The following is a 15,989-nucleotide window of genomic DNA, read 5'->3' as shown; positions in this document are numbered from 1 at the left end:
CACTCAATTTAATATTTGTAAGTCAAGCAGAGGTGATATATCCCATAAGTATGTGGAAACATGGAATTAGAAATAAACACTAAAACCAATATAATGGATTCATTTACTAAAGGAATGGCTGTAGAGAGGAATCAGCTGAGTGTCAATAAGAACATCTTTGGGGAACCTGAACATGAGAAAGAAAAGGCTAAAAAATAAAAACACGTTTAGGGTAAATTCCTAGAACCAAACAACTTACCCAAATTGAATCATGAAGATATAGAAAGTATGAATAAGACTTATAACTAGTAAAGAGTTGGAATCTCTACTCAGAAATCCCTTCTACACACAAAAGCCCGGAACCAGATGGCTTCACGGGCAAATAGTATCAAACATTCAAAGAAGCACTGCCAATCCTTCTGAAAATCTTTTAAAAAATTGAAGAGGAAGGAGTACTCACTAAATAATTTTATGATTCAGTATTACCTTGATACCAAAACAAAAGACACCGTGAAATAAGAAAACTACAGGCCTGTATTCACAATGGAATAGGTGTAGAAATCCTCACCATAGTATTACTAGCAAATCAAATTCAACAGCACATTAAAAGAATCATATGCCATGATCACTTAGTATTCCTGAGAGGCAAGGCTGGTTCAATATACAAATATCAATTAATATGATACACCAATTGACAGAATGAAAAAAGTATATGCTCATTTCAATAGATACAGAAAAAGAATTTGTTAAAATTCAGTATCTTTTCGGGAGTTCCCGTCGTGGCGCAGTGGTTAACGAATCCAACTAGGAACCATGAGGTTGCGGGTTCGGTCCCTGCCCTTGCTCAGTGGGTTAACGATCCGGCGTTGCCCTGAGCTGTGGTGTAGGTTGCAGACGCGGCTCGGATCCCGCGTTGCTGTGGCTCTGGCGTCTGGCGTAGGCCGGTGGCTACAGCTGCGATTCAACCCCTAGCCTGGAAACTTCCATATGCCGCGGGAGCGGCCCAAGAAATAGCAAAAAGACAGAAAAAAAAAATTCAGTATCTTTTCATGATAAAACAATAGAAAAAAAGGAATTCCCTCCATGTAACAAAATCTACATGTGAAAAGTCCACAGTTAATATCATACTCAATAGTTAAAAGCTGTAGCCTTTCCACCAAGATCAAAAACAAGGAAAGGATGCCCACTCTCACCATTTCTATCCAACATAGTACTGGAACTCCTAGCCAGAGCAATTAGGCAAGGAAAAGAAATAAAAATGCCCAAATAGGAAAGGATGAAGTAGAACTGTCCCTTCGTTATGCACAAAATGTTTTTAATAGCATTTCAACAAATATCCAAAACATAATACCACCCAAAAAAGAATGAATATGGGGTGAAATCTTTTGAAGCATTCGCTGGCGTAGATCTTTATATAAGAAACTGTTAATAGCAGTTTTTTGATTAAAGAAGAGAGATAAGAATAATGCCTCGATCTTAACATTTTTAGAGTATTAGAGACTCTATTTTCCTCTTGTGATAAGTTTGTCTAGCACGGCATTCTTTTCCAGATTTACAACTTGCCTTCCTGGTGCCCCTCAGAGCATACTATCAAAATATGTTGGATTATCTTCTGTTCCTCAAAGCTGTTGAAACTTTTGCTTCTAGGTTTTTACATAGATCTTCCTTATGGTTGGAAGACTCTTCTCTATTGCTTTTTGCATGACCACAGCAGATGGTGCATTTCTTATTGGACCCTCCACTTTTTTGTAGCCCCCACTAGGCTGTAAGCATTTTGCACCAAGAAACAGATCTGTTTAGTTCGGTTATACTTTGAGTGTTTAAGCACCTAGTAGCCATTTGACAACTAATTTGAATCAATACAATAAATGAGTGAAAGCTTCTGTTTGACCAACTAGATGAAACATTACTAGTATTGAATAGCAAAGAAAGAAAATGTTTGTATGAAAAAATCTCTTTTGAATACTACAAATTTTATATTCCTATTAATAGAAAAGCTATAGATTGTAATTTAGGAAATAGGGTAGGAATATGTTAAAATTGGGAATCAGCAGTCTAAAGAGGTAAGTGGAAGGGATTGCCTAATAAAATGAGGTAGAGTAAGACAGGGACTTCGTTGGAACTTTGAGAACATTTAAGGCAACAAAATGATTGTATTGCACTGGAGGCAATGTGACCTTTCTCTCACCATTCCACCTAGCCTTAAATCTTGCACCTAATTTTTGCCAAAGGCCTTAAGACAACTATATTAAAAGCTAAGTCCTCCAGTCTCAAAGAATTTTTTTCCTAATCTCAAATGTTCCTAAAGCATGTATTAATTGACTTTATGGGGAGAATTCTTTTACACTGTGTACATGTATGTCAAATCATTATGTTGTACACTTTAAATAACTTAATTTTATTTGTCAATTATACCTCAATAAAGCTAGAAAAAAATGTTTCCAAAGCAAGTCTGCATCATCCATTATCACACACTACAAATGGGCACACAAAATTATTATCTTTGTGTCTGAAGAAAGCCTGGTTTGTGTGGTTCTATCATTCTCCCATCAGGTAACTGGGAATCTACCTAGCTTGTACTGAAATAATCAAAAATTGCCTGTTAGATTCAACGTGGATAATGTGGACCTGTGGAACAAAGCTGAAAAATTGTTGCACAAGCCCATGCCTGTTGCTTTACATTTGCCTCTTAATTTTCACAAGCTAAATTTTGTATGACTCAGTCCTTTATCCACATTGGCTGCCTTGATTGATCTGTTTCCCTTATTATGATTTATAACTTCACTTTATGCTCAAGTTCATTACTTTTTTCAAGTTGCTCTCATACACCCTCTAATCTAACCTCTTTGTTTGACTATGAAACAATTCCTCCTCCTCTAACTTCTCCAGCTTTTACTCATAGTTCTTTTTGGCATGGACTGGCTAACCCAGCCTCTGATCCTTTGCTGTCTCAGTGCTTGAACCAGCAGTAATAGAACAACAATGTCCCAGAACAAAGGGAAATGATTGTAAGGCAGAATGATATGTACCTGTGTATACAGGAGAGTAGGAGGAAGAGGAGATGACTTTGTAATCAGAAAGCAGCTTAAGGGAGATGAGTTCTTACTTGTAAGAAGAAACATTCGATGGAAACAGAAGGATTCTGAAGAATCAATCTGGACAATTTTTCAGCTTTGTTCCACAGGTCCTGTAGTGAAAAGTTGTTCCAAAATAATCTCTAAACATTGAGGAAAAGCAGAAAAACCATTGTATCATCCTCACCTTTTCTTCATTACATTTCAACTTCATGTTCTTTCCTTGTTCTGTATTCTTAGCTTATCTGAGAAGCTTGCTTAATATCGTTTGATCATTCCTACCCGATCATATTCTGCAATGCTTCACTTGATGTTTTACCTGAAACCACATAGTTTATAGAATTGTGGTTGGACTCTAAAGATACCCTAGATTTTCAGTTTACTCTACATGGGGCCCAAGAAGGTCCATTGAGACATGTCAAAGAATGATTCTTAATGTAAAAGCAGTCAGGAGGCAAAATTTTGAACCCATACCATCATTTCGAGCAAAGCATCTTCACTTTAACCTACTCTACTGGTTTTCCCTTAAGACTTCACTGTAAGAAAGCATAGCATACTCAAAAAAAGCAAGTTCAAAAATCAATGACTATCCTATTCTTCTTCAATTTATAAAGGGCATACATAGCAGAAAAAAATGTAGTATTTTCCTAGTATCATACAGATAATTACATTAGTGACAAATTCTAACTGTAACTCCCTAGTATGGGATTTTCCCATGATTCCTCACCACAAGTTCCAAGATTTTCCAATTTAAGTAGTTACTGTGTGGTGCAAGGAAATAAAGGCAGGATACTTAAACTAATACTTTGGACATATATAATATCTAGACATTTAAAAAGAAAGATTTGAAATATATGATTAGCAACAAATCAAAAAACAAGGAAGTTCCCATGAACCACAGAAAAGATCAGACTGAGCCTAAGAATTTCTCTTAGACAAGCAGAGCTAAGTATCAAAATTGGTAGAAGAAAAAAGAAAATGATTCAAAACACAAAGTCAAGACTGATTTCAAAAAAAAACTTTTATGATATGATGTAAGTGATAGATAGGATCCAGGATGCAAAATCCAAGCAGGAATTAATACCCAAAATCCAACCAAACACACAAAAAGTGGGAAGCAGGATGGAAAGGAAAACTATAAAAATAAATAGTTCAATACCAGCAACACAGCAATATTCCACCACTGAGACCAGGATCAAGATAAGCTCTCCACTCTGATATAATTTGGAAACCCAAAGAGGTAGTTTACTCCCCTGTTAGGTAGAAAGCCAGAGAGAAAAAAGATTCACCCCTGCACTGCCAGGTGGTCTTAAGATAGGGATCCAGACTGTGCTGAGTATGATAATTAGTCATAATAGCAGAGAACATCATGTTTCCAACAAGAACAGAGACAGTCTCTGGAGAACAATAAGTGCCTTCATTAAATCAAGAAGTAATAGTTTTGTTTTCTACTCCTTGGCTCCAATCAATGATTTTCTTGCTTATACTGAAAGACCAACTCTCTCATTCAATATCAATTTTGTGTATGTGCTGCTGAAGCAAGCACATTCAATATCAATTTTGAAAGATCAAGAAGCTGCTAATACTATCTAAAACTGGCTGCTTTAGGTAATGCCAGCCTACCTATTCTCAATGAAGGACAGTGAACAGCAGAGAATGCATGGCCCCTATGGACAAGAAGCATGATTTACCCAGAGCGGGATATCATTCTGCAACAATGTGGCAATTTTGTTAAGGTGAATTAATTTCCTCAATTTTTTTGTCTTTTATTGGCTTCTCAAAATCAGATACATAATATCAAACAGATGGCTTGAGCCAGTGAATAAATAAGTCATAAAAGAGTTTTGTATACTTCATTGTTCTAGTTTATGGCAAAACAGCAATCAAGTTCTGTTGAAACCTGGATAAAATTTCTAGTTTCACTTTGTTTGAGTTCCAGATGATCTGGAAGAAATAAAACTCCAGGAGCAAGTGTTCTTGGAATCCTTTCTTCATGTAATTTACCCAAGAAATCAGTTCAGCCTTTCTGAGGTTTTCCAAGCTATAGCTTTAAAGAAAAAGACCTAAACTAATAGTAGCTTTATCAGTGTTCATCCTGAGCAAAAATGCTAATTGGCTAATTACACAGATACTGTAAGTGTTCAATGGAGATAATTCAAATGATAGAGTTGGGGTGAGGGTATAAAAACTATGGAGATGTTATGTGGACACTGCAAATCCAGAGCTCAAATCAATAAAAATATGCATCAAGCAGCTACCAGTAAAAGCTCAGTCCTCTCAGATGGCAACAGATTACATTCAAGTAACCTTTGACAAGGGATTATATTTCCTCATATCTCCACCCTGAGAACTAGATTTTACATTAAATTTTTCAACTGTGGTCTTTTCTTATATCTAGCTAACTGAACATGTTCTTTATCGAGATTTTATGAGAATGACAGCGATTGAGACACAGGCGCATACTATACATTAAGCTATGTAAAACAAACCAGTTGGATAATATAATGAATTACAAGATATTAGGGAAATATGATAATGATGATAACCAGGGCAGTTAATGTTCCCTCTAAAGGGTCATACATTGCTTACCTAGAACCACTGCTGTCATTCATGTCTTGCCAGAACTTCTGATTTTTCAAGATAAACCAGAAACCTTGCTTCCACAATTCAATTAGGTTAAGATCAGATTAAATCTGATTGACTATCTTTTAAGTTAAGCTGCCTAATACGCAAACTGTTTATCTAAAACCTATGAAACCTATGATTAGTGAGCTCTAAGAAAACAATGCATCAAGGAATACCCAAACCAGAGGAAACCAGAATACTCACCTGGTTTGACATGTCTCTTAACATAGGAACCCAATTACAATGCCGTTTCCCTAACAAACTGATTGTTCAACCACTGCTTATATATACCACCAAGGAAATTTACTGTTGCATGTTTGAAATACTTAGGTTTATACTCAAGCTATTTCCTTTGAAGCAACATGGACCACTATCACGGCCTCTAGTCTACTCAAACCTAGTGAGCTGAAACCAGGAAATTGATGGAGTCAGTAAGTGTGTGTTCCCTGGAAAGATTTTTGGTGCTACCTTGCTACCTGAAAAATGGTCACTAAAAGAAGTTTCCATCAAAAACTAAACTTAAATATACTATATTCTGTATAGTACCTATTATATATTTAATGTGTACTATAGTAAATATCAAAATAGTCATTTGAATGATACAAATGAACTTATTTATAAAATAAACAGACTTAAAGACATAGAAAACACACTTATGATTACCAAAGCAGAAGGTGGGTGGAGAGATAAATTAGGAATTTGGGATTAGTAGATACAAATATATAAATATATTGATATAAATATACAGATATAAAATAGATAAATAAGATATTACATAGCACAAGAAACTATATTCAATATCTTGTAAAAACCTATCATGAAAAATAATATGCATATATGTATAACTGAATTACTTTGCTATACACTGGAAGGAAACATAACATTGTAAATCAACTATACTCCAATAAAAAGATAGTTATTTAATGCAATGCAGTACCTTGGGTTGTATTCTGGAAAAACAGAAAAAAGAAAAATCAGTGGAAAGACTACTAAATTTCAAACAAATTTTGTATTTTATGGTTTGTTTTTTTTTGTTTTTTTGTTTTTTTTATTTTCCCACTGTACAGCAAGGGGGTCAGGTTATCCTTACATGTATACATTGCAATTACAGTTTTTCCCCCACCCTTTCTTCTGTTGCAACATGAGTATCTAGACATTGTTCTCAATGCTGTATTTTATAGTTTGTATCATTGATAATTTTGTATTTGGGATAAATGTATCATGGTTATGTAATGTATTAACATTAAAGGAAGATGGATGAGGAGTATACAGGATCTTTGTAATATCTTTGCAACTTTCTCAAAATCTAAAATAATTCCACAATAATATATGCATGTTTTATATAATTTTAAGTTGCAAATGCCACATGAATATGGCACTCATTAGGGGAAAATAAGTGAAAACAAAATTAGGTTGGCATGGAAACAATAGAAGTGGCTGCTCCAACAAGACAACTAGAGCTTTTTTCATTTCTATTTTTTCAATATGTTCTTTTGTACCATTTTTATTAGATTCCACATATAAATGATATCATATGATATTTTTCTTTTTCTATGATATTTTCTTATTTCACTCAGTATGGTAATTTCTAGATCCATCCATGTTGCTACAATGTCATTATTTTCTTCTTTTTTATGGCTGAGTAGTATTTCATTGTATGTATGTACAACGTCTTCTTTATCATGGACATTTAGTTTGCTTCTATGTCTTGGCTATTGTAAATAGTGCTGCAATGAACATTGGGATGCATGTATCTTTTCAAATTAGCAGTTTCTCTGGATATATGCCCAGCAGTGAGATTGCTGGACTATATGGTAGTTTCATATTTAGTTTTTTTAAGGAACCTCCATACTGTTCTCCATCATGGGTGCACCAATGTCATTCCCAGTAACAGTGTAGAAGGTTCCCTTTTCTCCACACCCTCTCCAGCACTTACTGTTTGTAGACTTTTTGATGATGGCCATTCTGACCAATGTGAGGTAGTACCTTATTGTAGTCTTGACTTGCATTAACCAGAGATATTAATTGCTAACCAAATAGAGTCAGCTACAAAACAATCAGGTTGGTAAACTTAAAAGGCCACTGTGTAAATGTGAAAGTTCTACAAATCATTAATTGAAGATTTGTTAGGTTATTTACTTTCTATTATTAATTCAAGCGTTAATGGTATAATGCCTACTATTTGTCAGGAATTATTCTCGTTCCTGGGAGATTCCAGGATGATTAAATAGACTTGGTTTCTGCTCTCATGGAGCTTATAGCCTCAACAGAGGACAGAGACTTTGAACTAACAGCACAAGTCAATGTCTGTGATAACAAGCCATAAAATCTAAAGGATAGTTCATGCTCCAAAATAGTAGGTACATATACAAAATCCAAAAGAAAAATTAAAATTGACTATCCATGTCTTAATCATACTTTTCACAGTAGTATATAGTCCACAATGTGAATAGGAAATTCTAAAGTGGACTGTCCACTCTATTCGATAAGCTTTCCTTACCTCAGTTTTTTCACAATTTTTCAGTTTCAATTCTTAAGAATAGTCAGGCAACTCCATTCTCATGGTAGTTAGGGAATCATTCCTCTTAGAATATATGTTATAGGTTTCTCATCTAGATGGAAGGAAGGAAGGAAGGAAGGAAGGAAGGAAGGAAGGAAGGAAGGAAGGAAAATAAAAAGGGTAATATCCAGAGCCAGTTTTGTTTGGTTTTGTCTTGGTATGTGTCTTTCTTAACACCTATTTTAAATTTGTTTATCCTTTCCATATTGTATGTTATCACTATAAGGCTTTTAAAATCATTCTTGAAAAATAATAGAAAATATCACCTTCTCTCTTGCATGTTACCTAAGTCTGCTCTAACAAAATACCACCATGTAGCTTAAAATCTATTGTCTTACAATTCTGGAAGCTAGAATTTCAAAATCAAGTGTAGGCAGGACCATGATCTCCCTCGAGATTCTGAGGAAAATCCCTCCCCTACCTACCTGACTTCTGGTGGTTTCCAGCAATACTTGATGGTCTTGGTTTGTAGCTGCATCCCCCCAATTTCTGTCTCCATGGTAACATGGTCATCCTCCCTCTGTGTGTCTCTGATTCTGTATCTCTACATCCAAAACTTCTTTGTTCTCTCATTCATGTTAGGGGCCACTCTAACCAAGTATGAATTTAACTTGATTACTTCTGCAAAGACACTATTTCCAATAGGGTTATATTCACAGTACTAGAAATTAGGACTTGAACAAATCTTTTCAACAATTTACAATATTTGCCTACTCAAATGGGGGCATATAAGCTATCAGTCTTTCAGTTTTCACTGCTTTCTGTCTATGCAGAAATTTTTCATTTTGGTATCACTCAACATTCATTTAATCTCACCAAAAGACAGCTCTTATTTAGAATGTTTTGACATAGCATAGTGAAGTGAAAATTGCAGTGGACTTGGATACAGAAAAAAAATGGGTTTCTATCTCAATTTCCTACTTACCATTCTAAGGACCATAAAATGTAAAACACATGTCAGCTGAGTTAAATTTGGCCTGAACCCCAATTCTACCCTCTGTCGAAGTCCAAAGCCCTCTCCGTAACATTTATTGATTCCCAGTTGCTTAGTTCCTCAGGTTTCTCTTCAACTCAGCATCCTGTGGTCGAGCCTGTTCTTTTAGTCCTGCTCAGAACAATCTGAAAGCTCTCAGAGAAAATTGTGAAAGACTTTGAAATGGACAAAATGATCACTGGGTGTCTTATCTAGTGTAACCCTTATGGGTTATCTGTGTCTTTCTTGTCTTTGATCTATTTTACAACTTGATCAAGTTGTAGAAAAAAAATGATAATAATACATATAAATCATTCCTATCTGTTGAAACGCAAATGCCTTTTGACCAGTGAAGATGCAATTAATATTCCTCCACTGGAAGAAGCCAGTTTTGCATCTATTCATAAAATAATTTCAGCATACCTGGCTTTTATAAGTATGTGTCCTCTGAATATTTCTTTGAACTGGCTAAAATATTTTATTCTCTAATTAATGAATTATAAATCTATAACACAAGTTCAATTTTTATACAGGGGTCATGATTTTACCTTTAAAAATGGTCATTGAACAAGGTAAAATTCAGTAGTTCCACTTCAAAATAACTTATATTTACCTCAAGTTTTTTAAGGATTTGGTGTTTCCTAAAACCTGGGTAGGAGACAAGAGTCACAGGAAAGGAACTCTGTCTTTCTGTATGATTCCATATCTCCCGTACCTTCTCTCCATCTGGCTCCCTTAACCTGAAAATATTCTTCCACAGCCTACTTGGGATTCCACCCATATTCATATTCTGGAGGTTCAACCACTCAAAATGTCTTTAACAATCCTATTCTCAGCTAAGTCTCTACCTATAAGAACTTGACTAGTTTATTAATTTATATAAATTTTCTTCTTTCCATTATAGAAATTTGTACACACTTTCTGAGTCTTAATCACTCCATAACCAAATAGGGCTTACCATGGCTATCTCAAGGAGTACATAAGATTTAAACATCAAAGTATAGATTAAGGCAACCTAGCAAAGAGGCAGAGAGAAGAGTTGCAATACATTTTAATTTATCTTGAAACTGCTTTGCTAAAGTCCAATTGGAATACAGAGTTTGTCTAAAGATTACAGTTGCAGTTTCTTTAAAGAATTTAGATATTGACCATTCTTTACTTGTCATTTTCAAGATCTAGAGGAAGTTGTGTTCGATGTTCATCCTCAACCTCCAACTGAAACTGTTTCCAAAAGGAACTCCTTCCCCCCTCTTCTCTGCCAACCCATCTGCACAATTCTTCTTGTTCTTGAGAAAGGCTATGACGGATGACCTTTTGTTGTTTATACCATTATGAAAGAAAAAAAATCCCTCTTTCCACGTCTCACTCTGAGCTCAAGACTTGTTTTTCGGTCCCCATTAAACTAAAGAGCTTTCCCTGAGGAGTGACAGGAAGAAAGAGACTGAACAGTATCATAAATGAGTGACTTTACAGGAGATTTCTATCCTGAATCCAGAGTCTAGTTTTGGACATAAATCTACTCCTCAGGTTGAATCCACAATTCTAAGCTCTACTATTTACTAACAGTTCTTCCTAGCAGTCTCCTTGAATTTTATCATCTTCATCTGTAGAAGTGTACACTTCTTTTTCATTTACCTTCCTCTTGCTGATCTCCCAGTGTCCTTCTTACCTAAACATCCATCTCATATTCAAAGAGGGACCAAAATATGGAGATCAAGAGAAGTGGCAGGAGTCAAGCATTGGGATTAAAGAGCTGCAAATAAAGGACAAGGGAGGAGATCATTTTTAAAACCCAGAATCTCCATTAGTTTGAGATATATGTCCCTTTAATGTGGTTCAGGAATGTTGTTGATAGGGAACCTTTCTTCCTGGGATCCACTTTATGGTAATATTTTGGTATAGATTAGCACCCAGCAATGACTAATGTCTAGCAACTTTTTCATGACCAACTGGCGAACAAAACATTACCCATTTGGGTTATATGTATACAAGAGAAGAGTGGAAGGATAAATGTTCAGGAAAGTGCATAAAAATATATTATGAGAAAAACAAGTAGTGGTAAAAGCAGGAACTTTGTGGCCAAGCTAGCACTTAAAGTTAAGTATAGATCTATTACTTATTGAGGTAGAATAATAATTCAGGGATTTAGTGTAGGAAATGGGCTTCAATATACTCTTTGATATGGTCATTGATTAACATCCATGACTTAAGGTTTCCAGGGAGTAACATCCCCACAGGCTTTGTTTACTATATAGGGAGTATACCTGTTTTACTCCAGGTGGACGTTAATCTCTAACCCACTCCTCAACTGATAGAAAAGTAGTGAGAGGAATGGTGACTCCCAGTCTAGGGAAGAGAAGAACAAAGTAACCATAAGACTTACTGGATACACCCACCTCTAAGACCATTATTGGACTGAGCCAGGCCAATGGGAAAACTGAGCCAGGCCAATGGGAAAACGAAACAAAACAAAACAAAAAAACAAAAACGTATCTGGACCCCGCATTGGTATTCCCATCTTTAAGAGATAAAACCTCTATAGAAGGGGACTCTTCCTCCCCTTCCAGTGTCTGTGCTGGGAGCTATTTGCTTTCCTGTAATAAAGACTTTTGCTTGTTTTCTGCCTGTGTGTTCTCGAAGTTTATTCTTCAGCTCTTTGAACAAGAACCTGGATTCTTTCTGGCATCATTATCAATATTTGACCCTGGAAATTTATGTAAATCTCTTTGAGTGTCATATGTAAAATGATGGCACTGATTGATATTCACAAGATTTTTTGTAAGAAAGTAAACATTATTTAAATATCACCTCTGCAGAAATGTAATTCCCATGCCAACCAGGTATTTATTATCTTTCACCCAGCCCCTGTTTCCTTCAAAGAAATTTGAATTCATAATTCTATACACACACAGATACTATGTACATATTCATATGTTGGCTAACTTGATTATTTCTTTGCTTACACTTGATCATTACCTATGTCTTCCATTAAAATGTGAGCTCTATTTGAAAATGTATTTTGATTTTTCTCATCTCTTGATTCCTATTTTGCCAATGCTCTGCAAATCTTTGGGTAATTAATAAATTGGTTCACCAGAGTGCAAATAAAGTATAATGTAAATAGTGATAATTATGAATGCTCCAACAAAGGGTAAGTTATTTTGTAAGGGAAAAAAATAATAAAAGTTTCAAACAGAAACTAAATAAATCATAGTAGCATAATCACAGTAAAATTTTCTGCCCTAAATTGGAGTTTGTATTCATGTAATAAAATTATGTAGGCTTCTCCCCATGAATTAATAACTATTGATGAGCAATGTAGAGACAGTCGAAACTCCCAAAACAAATTCATATCTGCCAAGAAGAGGGAATATGAAGATGAAACAACCATTTAGTAATTCCCTGACTTAGCTTCTGATCATGACACTGATTTTAGATTTGATGGTGGATTCTCATTGCCTCAGATTGAAAATTCAAGGGTTTCCAGCAAAATTTGGGTAGAAGGTTAAAAGGGCCATCAGTGAATTATCCAAAAGGCAAAAATTGGAAATTCAGATTCCCACCCTCATTCCCCTACCCCCAAAAACAGATCCCACCCCAACCATAGGCTTATATTGTGTACTTACCAATAGAGAGGCAAGTTGGGAAGTAAGTGAAATAATTGTTCAAGCCTTAGCAGAGAGGATGCTTACTACAGATCAGTTTCCTGGGTCCCCTGGGATTGTCAGGCAATAGAATACATTTGTCATTAACTGCCTCATTTGCTTCTCACAACAACCATTGAGGAAGGAGAAAAAAAACGGCTCAGATAGGTAGAGATTTGATTGGGGCAATAACCCTGTTAGGTATCAGGGCTAAAGTTAAAACTCAAGAAAACTCAGTTGTTTTCTTCACCTAAACAAAAGCAAACTCACACAGACACTCTGATCTCTATCCCATCTCTTGATTCATCAAGGGCAAGGTTCTAACAATTTGTGTGGGGGAAGTTCTTGTTAAGCGGCTTGAAAGTCTTATAAATGAAAAAAGTTGGAGAGGTAGAGGTGTGTATGCCTCATTTCTCCTCCAAACCATCCTGTACAGGAGAAGAATGATGGTGTGAGATTTCCAAAGTACCTTTCTTCCAAGAGAGCGAAAAGAGCCACCATTTTGCTCTGAAGGGACAAATCATTAGAGATCTCTGACTTCCTGGTCTGGCCCATACTTTTGTTTTCTAATTCTAATAATCACTCTTTTTGTCAAAGGTTACTTGGTAACTCATAGCTTTCAAGACATTTCTTAAAGAAGCCAGGTTATTTCAAAACCAAAGAAAGACAGGTGAAACAAGCAAACAAACTGTCTGCACAACCTTGGTCCTTTTCATATACTGATGGGTGTCCATTCTAACTATTCTGCCATTTTACTTCATCTTTAGAGGAGAACAGAAGGATTTTACACAACAAAACAGAAGGATTAAGTCTTGATGCCTGGGCTTGAATTTGCCCAAAGCAGCATTGAATTTAATTTATTTGCATGATTCCTTTCTCCTATACATTAGCAGTAATTTCTTCTTTCTCCTCTACTACATCCAGTCAGTCCTGAAGCCCTGTTGATACCATTCCCTTTATATTTCATGAATCTGTCCACTTGTCTTTTGCAGTCCCTGCCCACACTTCAGACCAGCATCATCCCTTTCAGAAGTTATCATGGTAATTTCCTAACTATTCTCCTTGCTTTAGGTCTCCTTTAAATCTCACCATTCCTTCCTTCCCCATCTAGTCTCCACTCAGCAGCCAAAATGCAGATCTGATTCTACATTTTTCATCCTCTTCCTTAAAATCTTTCAGTTATTTACATTTATCCCTGAAATTAAGCAGTGTGGGGGAGGTGGGCGGGGAGAATACTAAAGTAAGTATTCGTAATAGGAATAAAGAAATTATGTAAATTGCAAGTGCTTGTAATTTCCCCAACCCCACACTTCCACTATTAAAACTGAAAACCCTCCGAGACTGCATCTTTATCTTGAAAACTACTGACCTGGCTCTTTTGCAATGTTAGTGGTAAAACTGAGGAAGACAGGCTAAGGGCTTAAAGAGAGGGTAGCTCTCTGGAGTGGGAGGAGGTGAGAAATTAAAGAAGGGGGAAGAAAAGAATGCGTAGGTTAGATGTAAGTGTTTTGCAGAGTTTGATGTCAAACTGGAAGACTGGGTGATATTTTTGTGTTTATAAAGAATGGGGGAAAATGAGATAAAGAACTTTGATATGCATTATAAATGCAACACTCACTATTAATGTTTTTATAGTGTAAAGTGTGGTTATGACTTATATTGCATTTCATTTTTTTAAGGTAGAATTGATATGTCTTTGAACCCTACACCAAGAAAATCCTATCTCACTCATTGGCCATATATCCCACTATAAATGATTCCATCAGACAGTCTTAATTTTTCCTGAATTTCCCAGAAACTTAAGCAAAAAAAAAAAAAAAAAAAAAAATTTGGATTAATCCTCAATAGAACTGGCTGTGGTTATTACTAAAATCCATCAGATTTTCACCTACTCTATGAGCTATAATAATTTGTTGCCTAAGAACTTATTTTTCCAGTCTCATCTCCCAGGGGCAGAAAAGATCCTACCACAAGGTACTCATTTATTTTCTTAGAAGCCTGATAACTATAGTATCTGTTGGAGAGAAGCTAGAGCCAAGCCTAATGTGGAAAAGCACACTTTTTAAACCACTTCCACATGGTCATTATCATTCCAAGCCATCTCAGTTGTCAAAAGACTTAGAATAAAGATGTGTATACCACATTCATTACGACCTTCCCCGTCCGTTTAACAGCATCAATGTCCTGAGAGAAATAATTTATATTCTTACTACCCATCCACACAGAGACCTGGGTACTCATGAACCATATTTATCGCATTGATTATGATGATATAGATGAGTAGATAATAGAGATAGATGATAGACTGTACACACAAAAAGAGAGTCCAGATTTTTCTACCAGGGTCCTAGTTTTATGTAATCGTATCAGTTTTAATAATTGTGTTCTTATATAGAAATAATAAATATGAATGAGTAAATATTTAAATTTTATAACATTGTGTCTATCTTTATGCAAGTAAATACATAAATTAGAAGATAGCAATTGTCAGACCACAGGCCTGGGGTTATATTCAAACTCTTTGTGGCCATAACCAGAATTAAGCCTACAGAATTTTATTAAGAAGTCAGGGATAACTCATCAGGATTGCTCTTCTTGTTCTATTTACCAGCAGAGAGCTAAGTGGTTAGCAACACTATCAGTGAGGTCAGAATTGGGCTGACCTCCAATTTGGCTATAATTAACTCTAACCTCAGACAATTAACTCTCCTCTCTAAGCCTCATAAAACTAGTCTAAAATAGAAATAATAAAATGTAACTCCTAAAGTCTTTGTGAGAATAATGAAACCCAAGCTAAAGCATTTGCTTAATACCTAGTACAAGGCAAGTTTTTAAATAAATGTTACTATTATTAAAACAATCAATATCCTCAAAGGCCATGCATGAGGTAAAGGGGCAAAGGAAAGATCTTTACTCTTGTCAAAGATCTGATACGAAACTTATAGCTTGGGGCAATATAGCCTCCTTTAAGCAAGAGCACCACTGTGTCATTTTAGCAATTTCCTTTCCTCTCAGTTTTCCATCTATTCCAATTCAGACTTTTTTTTACTATTTCCAAGTTCTTTTAAGGTTTCATTGCAAACGTAAATAACTGTAGAACTTAACATCTCATGTCACTCTAAGATTTATCACTG

The 15,989-nt window shown here is 35.6% G+C and overlaps 1 long non-coding RNA gene across 5 annotated transcripts in view; it reads right to left on the bottom strand.

Moving 5' to 3' along the window:
• LOC146403698 (uncharacterized) overlaps nucleotides 1–15,989 on the bottom strand; it is a 225,233-nt gene that overhangs the window by 60,101 nt on the left and 149,143 nt on the right. For 2 of the 5 annotated variants that reach the window (XR_014843410.1, XR_014843409.1), the window contains exon 2: nucleotides 3,086–3,196. The exons of 2 other annotated variants lie outside the window; for them this stretch is intronic. This is a non-coding gene — a long non-coding RNA (uncharacterized LOC146403698). Of the gene's footprint in view, nucleotides 1–3,085; nucleotides 3,197–8,178; nucleotides 8,291–8,663; nucleotides 8,871–10,846; nucleotides 10,965–15,989 lie in introns of all 5 variants that reach the window. One more of the 5 variants, XR_014843411.1, reaches the window with a different exon arrangement.

The sequence above is a fragment of the Sus scrofa genome, chromosome 4, assembly GCF_054392235.1.
Source record: "Sus scrofa isolate SSC_HxYL_T2T_F1_AM1 chromosome 4, Sscrofa_HxYL_maternal_Yorkshire_Landrace_v2.0, whole genome shotgun sequence".
Taxonomy (NCBI): Eukaryota; Metazoa; Chordata; class Mammalia; order Artiodactyla; family Suidae; genus Sus; species Sus scrofa.
The sequence above is the reverse complement of the archived record's forward strand: the minus strand, read 5'-3'. Positions and strand labels throughout refer to the sequence as shown.